This window comes from Triticum dicoccoides, chromosome 3A, assembly GCF_002162155.2.
Source record: "Triticum dicoccoides isolate Atlit2015 ecotype Zavitan chromosome 3A, WEW_v2.0, whole genome shotgun sequence".
In the NCBI taxonomy this organism is placed as follows: domain Eukaryota; kingdom Viridiplantae; phylum Streptophyta; class Magnoliopsida; order Poales; family Poaceae; genus Triticum; species Triticum dicoccoides.
Genome location: NC_041384.1, coordinates 675,057,944 through 675,072,336, shown reverse-complemented (window position 1 = coordinate 675,072,336; position 14,393 = coordinate 675,057,944).

Genomic DNA, 14,393 nt, shown 5'->3' with positions numbered 1-14,393 from the left:
GTGGCCTTGTATTGGTATGCTGAGCCGTCTGTTTTAACACATAGGAGCTGGTGTGGTGATTATACACACACGCACGCATGCACACGAACTGCATCCACGCAACACATGCACCCACGCACGCACGCAACACTCACATGTACACACGCAGCCACGCACGCACGCAACACTCACACGCACGCATGCACACATGCATGCACACACCAGTACACCACACGACCAACACACACTCTCACGCTCAAGTGCCCAACCTACATGTGCATGCGCACACATCAGGCCCTGACAGACACATACATAACCAGGTGATTCCCGCGCACGGGTTGGAGCCTTGTCGCGCCTGCGTAAATTTGTGTTTATCTGACCTTTTGCCTATGTGAACTGACAGGTGGGACCCACAAGGAACATGGTCAATTTAACTAGTCAACATGGCGCCATGCAGACTATTTGGCCGGTCAAAAGAGTCCAATCCGATGCTGAACTGTGAGCAAGTGACCGTGTAATCACCGCAAAACGTATATAGTGACCATAATCAGCTTATTCTAAAGTTCGGTGACCGTATTACACTTTTCTCTATGTAGGCCCTCCAAAACTACATCTCTACACGTTCTCGCATGTTACATCTAACAACTATGCAATACAGCACTAGTACTACACTCTAACACAATAAATCATATGTGTTTTTAGTTTTACTAGATATCATATTGTTACTTATAATTATTCAGTTTGCATACTTTAAAATTGCCTTTGAAATGTATGGGCAGTATCATCTACCGCGCGGGAAAAATCCCGCCCTTTCCTGTTTAATCGGGTTTGTATCGATGGATCGTGCGAAACAACAAAACTATAGTACTATACAGTACAAGTGACTGTTCACTGGGCTGTCGTATCGTCTACTCCTCCATCGTAAGAGTGGAGCGCTCGCTTTCATAAATATTCTAGTCCCTTTCGCCGACATGTGGGACATCAAGCTACCGGGTACACGTGCCATACCGGAATATAGTGTAGAGTAGCTAGGGTGAAGCACCCCAGTCATGGCATCGGTGTAGTAATGAGCAATGAGGCGTCAAATCACAAAGCTGCACCTTTCCCGCAGTTAAGTTGGAGGGACGAAGCAACCATCATTTCACTCGTTGCTGAATCCGCTTCTCCCCCATCTTCTTCAACTTAACCACGTGTTGCTTCTACCGTTGTTCTGCCTCATGTGGGACGCAGATCGGCTTGGTAAAGCACTGACATGTGGGACCGCATGTTAGCAAACCGTGAGGACAACATCCTCCGAAAATAATAAGCCTAATCCTAAACTTACAAAGGGCTACGTAGCTACTACGTATACTTTCCATCTAATCTATATATGCCCCCCTGATTTTCAGGTGGCGTGGGCCTAATCCTCTCCTTTAATCCAATCAAATAATCCCACATCACATCAGTTCGTAACTTTACGTAAACCATTACGTGGATGTAGCATTGCTCAAATAAGAAACCTCCCCCGCCATCCGCGCGGCAAAATCACCTCCTTTTTACTAATCTTGATTCTATAATTTTTTAGATCAATATAATTGAGATTTATATAGATAGCACACAGGAGCAAAACCAAGTGGTACGGTTAAGGGCATCCACAATGTGTAGCCAAATGTGAAAAGAGCTTTTAGCATCGTGGGAACCATTGTGGATGGTGTTGCCAAAGCCAAAAAGATGGAACCAAAGCTCCCTGATTGAGTGATTGAAGGAATAGAAAAATGCAACGTCTCTCCTCTTTCTCCCATGCTTGGACGCATGTAGTACAGTATAGAGCACAGAGTCTACTCCCCTATCCCTTCTATCACAAATCACAAAGCAGTGAGGCATCAAATCACAAAAGCACGGAAGAAGCAACCATCATTTCACTCTTCACTGACTCCGCTTCTCCATCGTCTTCTTCAAGAAACCATCTCACCGCACTAGTACTCCTAGTAGTACTCCCTCCGGTCCTTTTTTGTCTACGTCTAAGTAAATTTCGTTTTCCCCGCAATGCTCTGCGCATTGGCATTTTTTTGCTACTCTTTCCAACCGGGCCCTCCATCTCTTTCCACTGCATGCGTGCCTACAGTAATCCCATCTCTCTTTCCCATGTGCTTCGCATCTTCCCAAGGCAGAGAGAGCTGCTTGCATGCAGAAACAGGAGAGAGAGCGAGAGGCGAATGCGTGCAGAGAGATGGACAGGGGAGAGAGAGATGACATGCATGCATGCGGAAGTGAGAAGGTTGGTTTGCATGGCGCTGCATTAATCAAGCGATGAGGAGTGAGATGGTTAGCTCTTTGGTCTTTGGAGAAAAAATACGCATTAATTGACATGTGAAACGAGGATTTGTATCGATTAAATCCCGCGAAGGAATACCCCGACTTTCTTTTTTAACACTAGTACTCCTAGTACGTACGTACTTATCCTGTTTGGGTCTAGGCCTTGCATTGCCAAACTTCGCCACACATTTTTGCCAAGCTTGCCTAAAGTTTTCAAAATGAGAAGGAGGTACACTTGCGCATGGATGTCGCGGTCGCACCGCACCCTCACACGGTCGCTCCTGCACGCCACGGTCGCACCGCACCCTCACACAGTCGCTCTTGCACGCCGCAAACCCAACCAAGGGAACGCACCTTCACTGACACGTGCTGCCGCATGTGAACAAACCAAACGCAGCCATCCTATCGCTGACACATAATTTTCGTTCATAGAGTATGTTTATCCAACCGTATGTTGGGGAGTATCCGTACGGCCCGTGCGGTGGTCTGTTGGGGAAGAAGAAGAGGTGAGGAAGAAGGAAAGAAGGGTTATGAGATGTAGGATATTCATCCAACCGCCTGAAATGGTAGACTGACCCAAGTCAGGCGACTTGCATAACAAATATATGTTTTCACACAGCAAAAGATCCATAAAAACAACAACATAAAGAAAAACTATCACTGCTCGCGGAATGAGACGACCTCGTCGTCTTTGGCTGCCGGCGCAAACCAGCTGTCGCTGTCGACGTGTGTCTCCGCACCGTGGTTGTCCTCGGCCTCCAGCTACTCGTTCAAGCGGAGCGTGCGGGCGCTCTGCATGGACGAGAGCACAGCCCGGTTCAAGTCGATGACGTCCGGTTTCGCCTGCAGGAGGGCCTCGATGGCTGCGGCATCCGCGCGCTCCGCGTCGAGTGGAGCCTCCGCCGCCCGGTTCAAGTCCAGGACGTCCGATTCCGCCTACAGGAGGGCGTTGATGAGAGTGGCATCCGCGGGCTCTGCGTCGAGTCGAGCCTCTGCCGCCCGGTTCAAGTCCAGGACGTCCGGTTCCACCTGCAGGAGGGCCTTGATGGCAGCGGCATCCGCGCGCTCCACCTCAAGTTGAGCCTCCACCGCCCGGTTCACATCCACGACATCCGGTTCCGCCTGCAGCAGAGCCTTGATGGCAGCGGCATGCGCGCGCTCCGCGTCGAGTTGAGCCTCTGCCTCCCGGTCCTCCTTTAGTATCGCCATGTTGAACTGCTGGTCCGCCTGCACCATGGGGGACTCGGACGCCGGCACGAAGTCGACGTCCATCGTCTCATACCCATCGGGAGCCTTCTGCGCCGCGACCTCCGCCATGAACATTGGATCGGCTTCCTCCTCCTCGTAGCTTGGCTCCAGAGAACTCGGGGATTGGCCCACCGCAAAGCGAGCTTGGGAACGGAGGTATGTGGCGCCGACCGCCGCCGGGATTTCTGCGCGGTGCTCCGGCGTCAGCATCTTGTAGTAAGTGATCTTGCGGTGCACCATGGCTTTTCGGTGAACTAGGGGACGCTTGATGCGGGCTAGGGGATAGGAAGGTGGGGGAATGGGCTGGAGATTTGGTGTGGTTTTAGGGCAGTGGCTGGCGTCGACCGAGCAGCGAAGGTTCTGGTGTGAGTAGTGGTTCCGGTGACGACCGTCAATCGGTTTTGACTGTACATCGCTCTTGTCGCGTTCGCATTGCAGCCCGGCACGCTGGACCCTCCACGTCGCTCACCGAATGGAACGCGCTTCATCTTGCATTTTCGCTCGCTTGTGGGACCACAGTTGAGAGAAAACCGACGTCCCTCCCCCTCCCCCGCCCGCGTCATTTATTATACCACCACTCCCTCCGTTTTATGCGGAGTAAATAAAAACAGAGGGAGTATACTACGGATGAGGATCCCCTGACGTGGCCGAACCCATTGAGTAACTGACAAGCGGGGCCTAGCAAGCATGGGGTCCGCTAGTAAGTGACCGAAAGGGAGGGTAAGGAAGGGATACTTACGTCAGAGGATCCACTTCCACTATACTACTTTGACCAAATGTTAGAGTAATAATATATGACATGCAACTTACACAAATGTTAGAGTAATAATATATGACATGCAACTTACAAAAATGTTAGAGTAATAATATATGACATGCAACTTACACAAAGCATACAGGGTCTAATGCGTTTTTCGAGGCTAACTTTGACCAAATATTAGAGTAATAATATATGACATGCAACTTGCACAAAGCATACGGTCAAATTCGTATTTGAAAGGAGTTTCCAATGATATAATTTTCACATTATACATCTCACGTACTATTAATCTTGTCAATAGTCAAATTGGAAACCATCTCGAGTACAAATCTAGGAGTACGTACGAATCTAACAATATTGATTGGGCGTTATTGAATGTTGATACCTTTTTGATCAAAGTAGAGATACTTTGAGTACACATAAAACTTATATGTAAACTAGAAAGGATAGGAGGGAGTATATTGTACGTTCAAAAACAAAACGAACATTGAATACCCTTTATATATGATTTGCGGATGCTATGATCACCGGTTCAAAATTTTGAATCCGCCTTAGGTATCACGTGCCCCCACTCATTCCCTCTCAATTTAATCTCTGGGTCCGGAGATCTATTGAAAGAGGACTAGGGTGGGTACATGTGAATGATACTCGGCGAATGTTCAAATGAGGCATGAGGAGGATGGACTCGACTGGAGGGCGACATGATCGATGGAGAAGAGGGTTGGAGAGGAATGAGAAATAAGCAAACACCACATGATTATACTTGAACGGCTCAAATAAATAATAAGTTGTCTCGCTTGGCCTACATAGTGAAAGGTCTAATGCGCAACCCGGAGCACTAACGCTCGAATATGGCCGGGAAAACAGGGAAACCGACATGTGGGGCAGACTAGTCCAATGGAGGAGCTAGCCCACGATCTCCTCGCCACCGACAATCATTCATGTGGGTCGTTGGGGCCAACAACTAGGTGCAGCTCCAGTACCACCTCTGGACACGGCGACCGCGGTGAGCGACATGCTCATATCGTAGCTAGACACGGTCGGTTTCAGTGTGCCGAGGGTGGCGTTAGTGTTGTGGCACGACCAATGGTATGTTTGGTTTGTGCCCAAGGTTGCCCCATCAAAGCATTAGGTAGCCAAAATTTTGGTTGAGGTATTGGTTTCCCATGATTTGGCCGACATTGGCAAGAAAAATGAACTAGAGTTGGCTAGAGTTCATTAGCATGCCAAAGAAATGGCAACCATCCAAACAAAGACCAATATTTGGGTCATGACCAAATTTTTGGTTGAGGTGTTGGTTGCCCATGATTTGGCCGACATTGGCAAGAAAAATGAACTAGAGTTGGCTAGAGTTCATTGGCATGCCAAAAATGGCAACCATCCAAACAAAGACCAATCTTTGGGTCATGACCAAAATTTTTGTAAGGTGCACTTTGGCCAAAATCCAAACACACCCCAACACCCGGCTCGTCGAGGATGCACGGGGCGCCGCGACGCGTCCGTGGAGTGGTGTAGCGCGGCCAACTGCATCCTCTGGACCTGAGACCATGCCGGGTCGTCTTGCTTTTCCAATGACATGCGGGGATCGCATGTGAGCAAAGGGCATCTCCAACGTTGCCACGACCGCAGCTGACTACCCTGGCACACCAAAACCCTAGTCCCTCGCGCCGTCGCACGGTGCATTCCCAGCCGGCAGCAGCTGCCCGCATTCATGTCGTCTGTTCGTATGTCGTCGTTAAGAGGCTCGGTGCCCGAGGAACCAACTCCGGCGACTTAATGACGCACCCAGATGCTTGGCCTCACCGGAATGCGCTACTTAAAGTGGCAACGCCCAGCTAACCTCCACACCATAGCGCATCGTCCACCTACCTGGCACCACATCTGCCATGACCGCAAGTGCGAACGCTCTGCGGGAGAGATTGTCTTCGGGGATGAAGCTCGAGGTCGCCGCCCTCGCTCAAGTCGCCTCTCGCGATGCAATAGCGGTGTAGCCGGACGCGGACGCAACAGCACAAGCGGTGGCCACGCTGGCGGCCGATGACGGGAGCATCGTCAGTCACGCGTCCTACTTGCCGACGTCCAACGTCCGGCACCGCCAAGGTCGGGGACTCCTCCGAGGATGAGTAGGGCATGGGTGGCGGCAGGGTATGGTGTGCCAACTGGCCGGTCCGTATCCCGTGTTCTACTCTTCCTCGCCGGAGACCGCACCTTCTCTTCACGGGTCTTGAACCCCGCCCCCGTACATAGAGATCGCAGATGGAGGACGTCGGTCGCTGCCGTAGAATAGGTTTAGGGTCGGGTTTCTTTTATTTTTCTGTCCTATAAAAGTTCGAAATGTAATGAAAATATGCCGTGTTTGCATTAATCTCGGCCGGTGTATATGAACTTTCACAATAATATACATATTGTAGGAGTACTAGCAAGATGCCCGTGCGTTGCATAGAAGATCAAGATCTTGTGGGAAAAAAGGATGAACGAGGGAAAGCCTTATCTGCAAATGTGGAGAGGAGTGCGGGTAAATTGTCATAGTTTCCTTCCTATCCGTTAGATATAGATTGGACGGCCTATACTGTAGGATGACAGGCACACCATCATCACCAACTCTGCTTTTTATTGAACCGAGACAAATCTAACATGCGAAGTAAAATAAACACATAGGGTCTATACATACACAAATTATCTTAGGCACTCCAATATTACGTCCACTACACATTCACGCATTTCACATCTTTCTACATCTACGGGAACCTATGAAAGGTTTACGTAAATTGCCTCTCTCTCTCCTCTCCTGATTTCCATGGTGGTGGGCCCCTCCCTCCCCCCAATATACAATCAACAGCTCACAGGTTCCACATTACGTTAATTACGTAACTGGGATTACATAGGTGTAGCATTACTCGTCCTAAAAAACCCAACTAAGCCAACCTCCCAGCATATCGCGTGGGAAAAGACCGGGCCGCGCCGTTTTAGTCGGGATTACCGGATTACTAGTAGTAGTATCGATGGATCGCGCTAAGCAACAATTTTTTTTGATGGGGCGAAGCACCTAGTTTAAAAGGAAAAAAAGTGGTACACTCACATCACTCCTGTCGCGGTCGCATTGCACCCCACACACGTTCGGTCCTGCACACGGCTCACGCAAACGGAACGCGCTTCGGCTTGCCTCTTCACTGACACGTGGGACTGCACTTGGAGAAACCGACCATGCGCCAAAATCCCCCCACCCACCGCGCAAAAATCCTCCCCCCACACCCAAAAATTCCCCCCAAATCCGATTCAACCGCCCTTCGGCCAACTAGCCAATAATATTCCCCAAACCCCCCTCCCCCATGTCCCCCTCCACTCCATTCGCTCTGCCAAAGCCGCCCTCCCCGCCGCGCCGATACGTCGGCGCCGCGGTTTGGCGATCCTCTCGCTCCCACAGTACGCTCTCGTAGACTGCCGTCCTCTAGCCGCGCCGCCACCTATGGCTACATTCTTGTGGAGGCGCACGACGGTCAGCGCCGCCACCGCTGGCGACGTTCGTGTGGAGATGCACGGCGGTCAGCTTCTCCCACGATACGCGCATTCTAGACTAAGGCCCAGTTCATGTCGGTGTAGCGCTGAATGTTAGCTGATAGACGATGTTAATCTCACTGTTTGCCGAAGTAGTTTACTGTCAATATGCTCTGCTTAAGAAGCTTACTTGCCTTGTTCTGCACTCAATCTGCTTAGCTGAGATGGCATGCCAAGGCCGATTAGTTGCTAAAATATCCTGCCATATATTTATTGTGACGTAGATTGCCATGGTCTAGTAGCCAATCTGTTAGGTGAAATAGCTCTACACCATTTTATACTCGATCTTTGTTGCTGCGATGGCCTTCGATAGTTCGATGGCTGTGTGCTCGGCCTCATTGACTGCTGAAACAACCTGCCATAATTTGGCAGTCAAATCTGTTTGCTGAGTTAGCTTTACATATATTTTGTTACTTAGATCTGCTCGTCCAAATATCTTGCCATAGCTTTAGACATCGACCTAGGTATTTTTTTTCTGGACTTCATAAAAAAGCATATATGTTTTTCCTGTAATATCTAGTAGAAGAACTAATTTGTATGTCTAACAGATGGATAGGACTTGGATAACTTCTGCTCGAAGATTCTCCGCTGCATATGTTGAGGGGGTTGAAAACTTCATGAACTTTATTAGAGCTGAGTACGGTGGTCCGAAATCAGATGTGCTTTGCCCGTGTAGCAGTTGTATGAATTCAGTTACAAGACCCCAGTCAACTGTGCAAAATCATCTACACTTGTATGGGATGTCGGTCACATATACTAGGTGGGTTCATCATGGTGAAGCTGTGAACGTCAATGTTATTGACTACGTGGAAGCAGCAGATCACCATCTTGATCTGCCTGATGCTCAGGTGGAAGAGGAGGAGCAGGTGGTGGTGGCGGAGCCAGTGAGTTTGACCAACATTGAAACAATGCTACGAAATGCTCGTGCATTCCGTGAACTTTCACCTGCAGAAGAAAAACGGTGGGCCCGCATGTTGGAACAATGCAATGTTGCTGTCACCCCAGGAAATAAGCTGTCAGTATTCTCAGCTATGGTCACCTTTCTTCAGGTGAAGACATTTGAGCGGATGACCAACAAATCATTTGATGCGATGTTGACTGCTTTCCGCAAATCTATCCTAGATGCGTCTGAGCTGCCACACACCTATAGTAAAATGAAGAATTTCCTTCATGTAGTTCGAATTGGATATGATATGATCCATGTTTGTAAGAACAATTGTGTTCTGTTTTGGAAGGATTATGCCAACTTAAGTGAATGCCCGAAATGCAAATCATCAAGATGGAAAGATGGCGATGCTGTGAAGAGGACTCCTCATAATGTTCTGAGACATTTTCCAATTACACCAAGATTGCAGAGGTTGTTTCATGATGCTGAAACAAGAGAGGATGTACGGTGGCATTCTAGGAACCAGGAGTACAGAGATCAGAATGTAATGAGCCATCCATCTCATGGTAGTGAGTGGAAAAGCTTCAATGATAAACACAAAGAGTTTGCTGCTGACCAGAGAAACATTAGACTTGGCTTAGCTTCAGATGGATTTAACCCATTTGGCCACCAGAGCGCCACATATAACATGTGGCTAGTGCTTGTATTCCCTTACAACATGCCTCCAAATGTCTGCACCAAAGAATCAAACTACATGATGGCCTTGCTCATCCCAGGTCCAAAAAGTCCTGGAAAGGATTTTGATTTGTTCATGGAGCCTCTTGTGGAGGAACTTCAACAGCTATGGAAGGGTGTTCTCACTCGAGACCTATATAGCAGCCCACCAGCTGATTTCTTTCTGTGTGTTGTTATAATTTGGTGCATCCATGATTATCTGGCTCTGGGCACTATGCCAGGGCGAACGACACATGGTTACAATGCATGTGTTCGTCGTGACAGGAATCCATTGTCATACGCAATACTTAGCAAGATCTGTTACATTGGACACCGCTGTTTCCTTGCCAAGGACAAGCCACATCCTAGAAAATATCAAAGACATATGGTCAATGCAAAGCATGAAAACCGTGATGCGCCAAAGAGGCTCACCGCCGATGAGTTGCAAGTGGAATTAGAGAAGGTCAGGCATATTACACCAGGAAACCATCCTGGTAATGGTAGCGGGAAAAGGAAGTGTGGCAGGGTAGAAGAGAGATTATTGTTTACCCGCAGGTCCACTTTGTGGGACTTGGAGTATTGGAAAGATTTGGATCCGCAGCATAATATTGATGTGATGCACATCGAGAAAAATATATGTGACAGCATTATCGGCACACTTCTTAATATTGAAGGCAAGACGAAAGATACCTTAAAATCTAGGATTGATTTGACACACCTGGGTATCAGAAAGGATTTGCAGGTGCAAGATGAAGGTAAACCAAGGGATATGGCACCAGATGTGTACGTCTTGTACAAGGTAAAAAGAAAAGAATTCTATGAGGTCCTGTCACGTGTGAGATTCCCACATGGATTTACTTCCAACCCTGAAAGGAGAGTTAGTGCAGATGGAAACAAGGTACAAGAGTTGAAAACTCATGACTGCCACGTCCTACTTCAAAGGGTTTTACCTGTTATCCTTAGAGGATTGGGCCGCCCTGACTTATACAGAGCAGTTGCAGAGTTGGGACAATTCTTCAGGGAACTCTGCAGTAGGAATATCAGGATAGATGCTTTGGAGCGTCTTAGAGACAAGGTACCAACTATCCTATGTGACCTTGAGAAGATATATCCTCCAACCTTCTTTGATGTGATGGTGCATTTGGTTGTTCATCTACCTGATGAGGCACTACTTAGAGGTCCAGTACAGTATGGCTGGATGTACCCTATGAAAGGCGGCTAGGCACTTTCAAGGGCTATGTTAGGAACAGATCTAGACCCGAGGGTTCCATTGCAGAGGCCTACATTGCTACAAAAGCGTTGACATTCTGCTCAAAATACATTGAAACAGCTGATCAGCTTAGCAAAGAGGTGGGTGAAGAAAATCCCGGGCTCAATGTTTTTGATTATTCTGTTCGAGTTATAGGGAAGAGTCGACAAGAGGACAAACCTAAATATTTGGACAAAATGGTTTGGTATGTGTTGAATAACTGTCCTGAGATACTACGTTATATCAAGTAAGTGCAGTACTGCAGCTTATATATCGTAATCTACTAAACTTGCAGTACATTCTTATATATTTAGATGTTTGACGCGATCACTATGTTGTGCAACATCCACAAAGAGGAGTTACTGCTGCAAAATCCAAGAAACATTAACAAACTGGTTATGGCAGGATTTGCGAAATGGTTCAAGAACCATGTAAGGTTTTGAAGTGCACTGTTAGTTTTTTTAATATATTGAGTACATAAGATGATCAGCTTGTCTATTTTCTAACCATAGGTTAAGAAGATGCGGGAGGATGGGCAGGCAGTTGATGATGCCCTTTACTCACTAGCAATGGGTCGTGATACTCGAGTAAGACATTATGAATCTTGCGTTGTTGGAGATGTGCGCTACAACACCCTTGCACGAGACGAAGGCATGAAGACACAAAACAGTGCCATCATGAGCACAGATACGTATGAAAAAGAGACAACTGAAATGCATGCTAACATAACAGACATTGTTTAGTTGTAGTATATCTCCAGTTTCGAGGATCATCGGTGTGTGGTTCTGTTGTGCTGTCGTTGGTATAACCTGTTTTCCAGGATCACAAAACCCAGAGCTGATGATTATTTCAAATCCATCAATGTCAAGGCGGCGTACCAGACCAATGAGCCTTTTATTTTGGCAAATCAAGCAACACAGATATTTTTCTTGGAAGACACATCTGCACGTAGCGATGACTGGAGAGTATTGCAAAGGTTTGAGAAGATGAATTTGTTTAATGAAGTTGCACAACAAGATGATGCTTACACTGCTCCTGATGTACAAGATAGCACAAATGTTCCTAATATCTTTCAGAACCATCACGTCGATGACGCCGGCAAAAAGATTGCTTGTCGTGCTGTGGACATACAAGAGTTCATCAAGAAGAAGCCAACATTCGAGGACATTGAGGACGAAGAAGAAGATGACACCGTGGGGAATTACGATTCAGACTGATACACATGACGAAGATGTTGACGCTGCTGCTGCGGATGATGATTACATTGCTTTTGTCGTATTTGCCTGTCAGAAGACGTTTTTTATCTACTATGTGAAATTGTGTTTGCTATGACAATTGAAACGTGATGAACATGTTGTTTAGTATTTTGCTGTGAGAACATCACTTGTTATGTATGCTGATTTGTGTTTGGTGATTGTATGACAACTAAAACATGATGACATTGTTGTTTAGTTGTACTCATATTTGGTTGTGAAACTTGAATTTGATGACATAGTTTGTTGTTGGACTGCAATTTGCTCGACGTCTTCGAATGAGAACAAAGCTGACCCGACAGGGCCTCTGCTATTTATTTATTTATATGAGCAAAAGGGGTGTCAGGACCCCGACTCAATGCCACATCGATCTAGCATGTAACACCTCATATCACTTTGCGGCCTCACGCACGGTATTCCCACGGGTGTCGCCTTACCTTTGCCCGGGACCGTTTGCGCATTTTGGCACACGTATATGATGGTGTCGCTAGCATCCATATGATAAAGAGCCCGGGCTGACATGGCTAGTCATAAACCCAAAGTGGCACTAACTTACAGGGACAGGCATCCATGACCCAGCATCGAACGTGTCGGTCATCAACGAGTGAATCCAGGCTGTAGCACTGGGCTAACAGGACTCCGGTGAACCGGGCTGTAGCGGCTAGCAGGACTCCGGTATTCATCGCGTGACATTTCCCCGAAGGGACAGACACAGGATCGAAGAAGGACACATGACGGCCTGCCTAAGTGTTCCGGAGCAGTAGCAAGCTACCAGGGCTCAGTGGAAGCACTAGGAGACATTTCCCGGTAAGAGAGGCTACTAAGAATAAACAACTAGATAGTCAGATCCCACACATGGCAATACACATTACACGTATGCATAACATGCAAGTATGTGCTGTACAACATGGCATCACAGCATAACTCAACAATCATATAGCTAAAGGCTCAGAAGAGCCATCATAGCATTTATTGCAAACAGGGGTCACAAAACCCGTCATACAGAGCATACAAGCAACAAGCGGAAGCATTACATGTCTGGGTACAGACACCTACAAATGAAAAAGGCTGAAGAGCCTGACTATCTACAACATCCGATCAAGATCGTAGCTGAGGTACTAGCTACTAGTCGAAGTCCATGAGAACACTAGTAAGACCGAAGTCTCCGCTGCAAAAACATAAATAAAGCAACATGAGTACAAAGGTACTCAGCAAGACTTACATCAGATCCTATCATACATGCATTTGTATCAAGAGGTAATGTGGGGTTTAGTTGCAGCAAGCCAGCTTTGACTCTGTGGCTATCCTGTTCTACGACTACCAGAAACTCTGGAGGTGAGACAACGTACACGAGTCCACTAATCACCATACAATACACTACTATGGGTTCATCCCCGTCTCCCTACGAGAAGGCCATCCATAGCACTCACACTTGTCTTGAGCATTTTAGAGTATCCACTTCAAGTTGTCTATGTACCATGTAAGCATCCAAGAAGTCCATAACCGCGGACCCGGCTATTCGAATAGATCATGTTAACCCTGCAGGGGTGTACTTCTTCACACACGCTCTCGCCACTTACCGCCATGTACACGTCATGTATCTCGGCAACCTTCAAGCGGAAGCCTGGCGAGGGTGTCGGCCACGACCTGACTAACCACACAAGACTCTAATCCAGGTTTATCGCCTATTCGGGTTCCATCCGCAAGGAGATCCGGCCGGGGTGTCGCTCACGGCCCCAAACGATGTGTACAGGGTTCCCGAGCCCACCATCCGGGTGCCACTCGGTACACCAGGCCACGTGTGCCTAGTCTGTCCCAAGCCCACCCTGCCGGGTGCCACTTGGTAGAAAAATAGCACTACCTACAAACACCAGAAACTAGTTGCGACTCCTGGACAGAGATCAAGTTGGTTAATAAGCCGAGAGAGTCAATTAAGGATCCCAATGTGTGGTAGTATCGAGTCATTGGACAACATACATAGAACTCAGTGCTTAAGGACGGTTCCAGTGAGACAACCCACCATGTACTCCTACATGGCCTCTCACCGCTACCTTTACCAAAACGTGTTCACACACTTAACTCTCAGCATCAGAACATATCGTGACACTCCAATTCATTCCCAATGAATCAGACCTGACACAACTCTAAGCAATAGCAGGCATAGCATGGTAGGAACACATCAGTGGCTTCAATCAACTCCTACACATGCTAGTGGGTTTCAACTATTTACTGTGGCAATGACAGGTCATGCAGAGGAATGGGTTCAACTACCGCAGCACAAAGTAGCAGATGAATCGTTGTTGTCCTAATGCAATAACTGAGAGCAGGAGCGAGAGAGTAGGGTTTTATCGAAATGAACAAGGGGGTATGCTTGCCTGGTAAATCAACAGAGGAGGCACTGCTTCACCGACAGGTACTCTGGAACAGCTCCGGAGCAGAACCTATCGAGAAGGA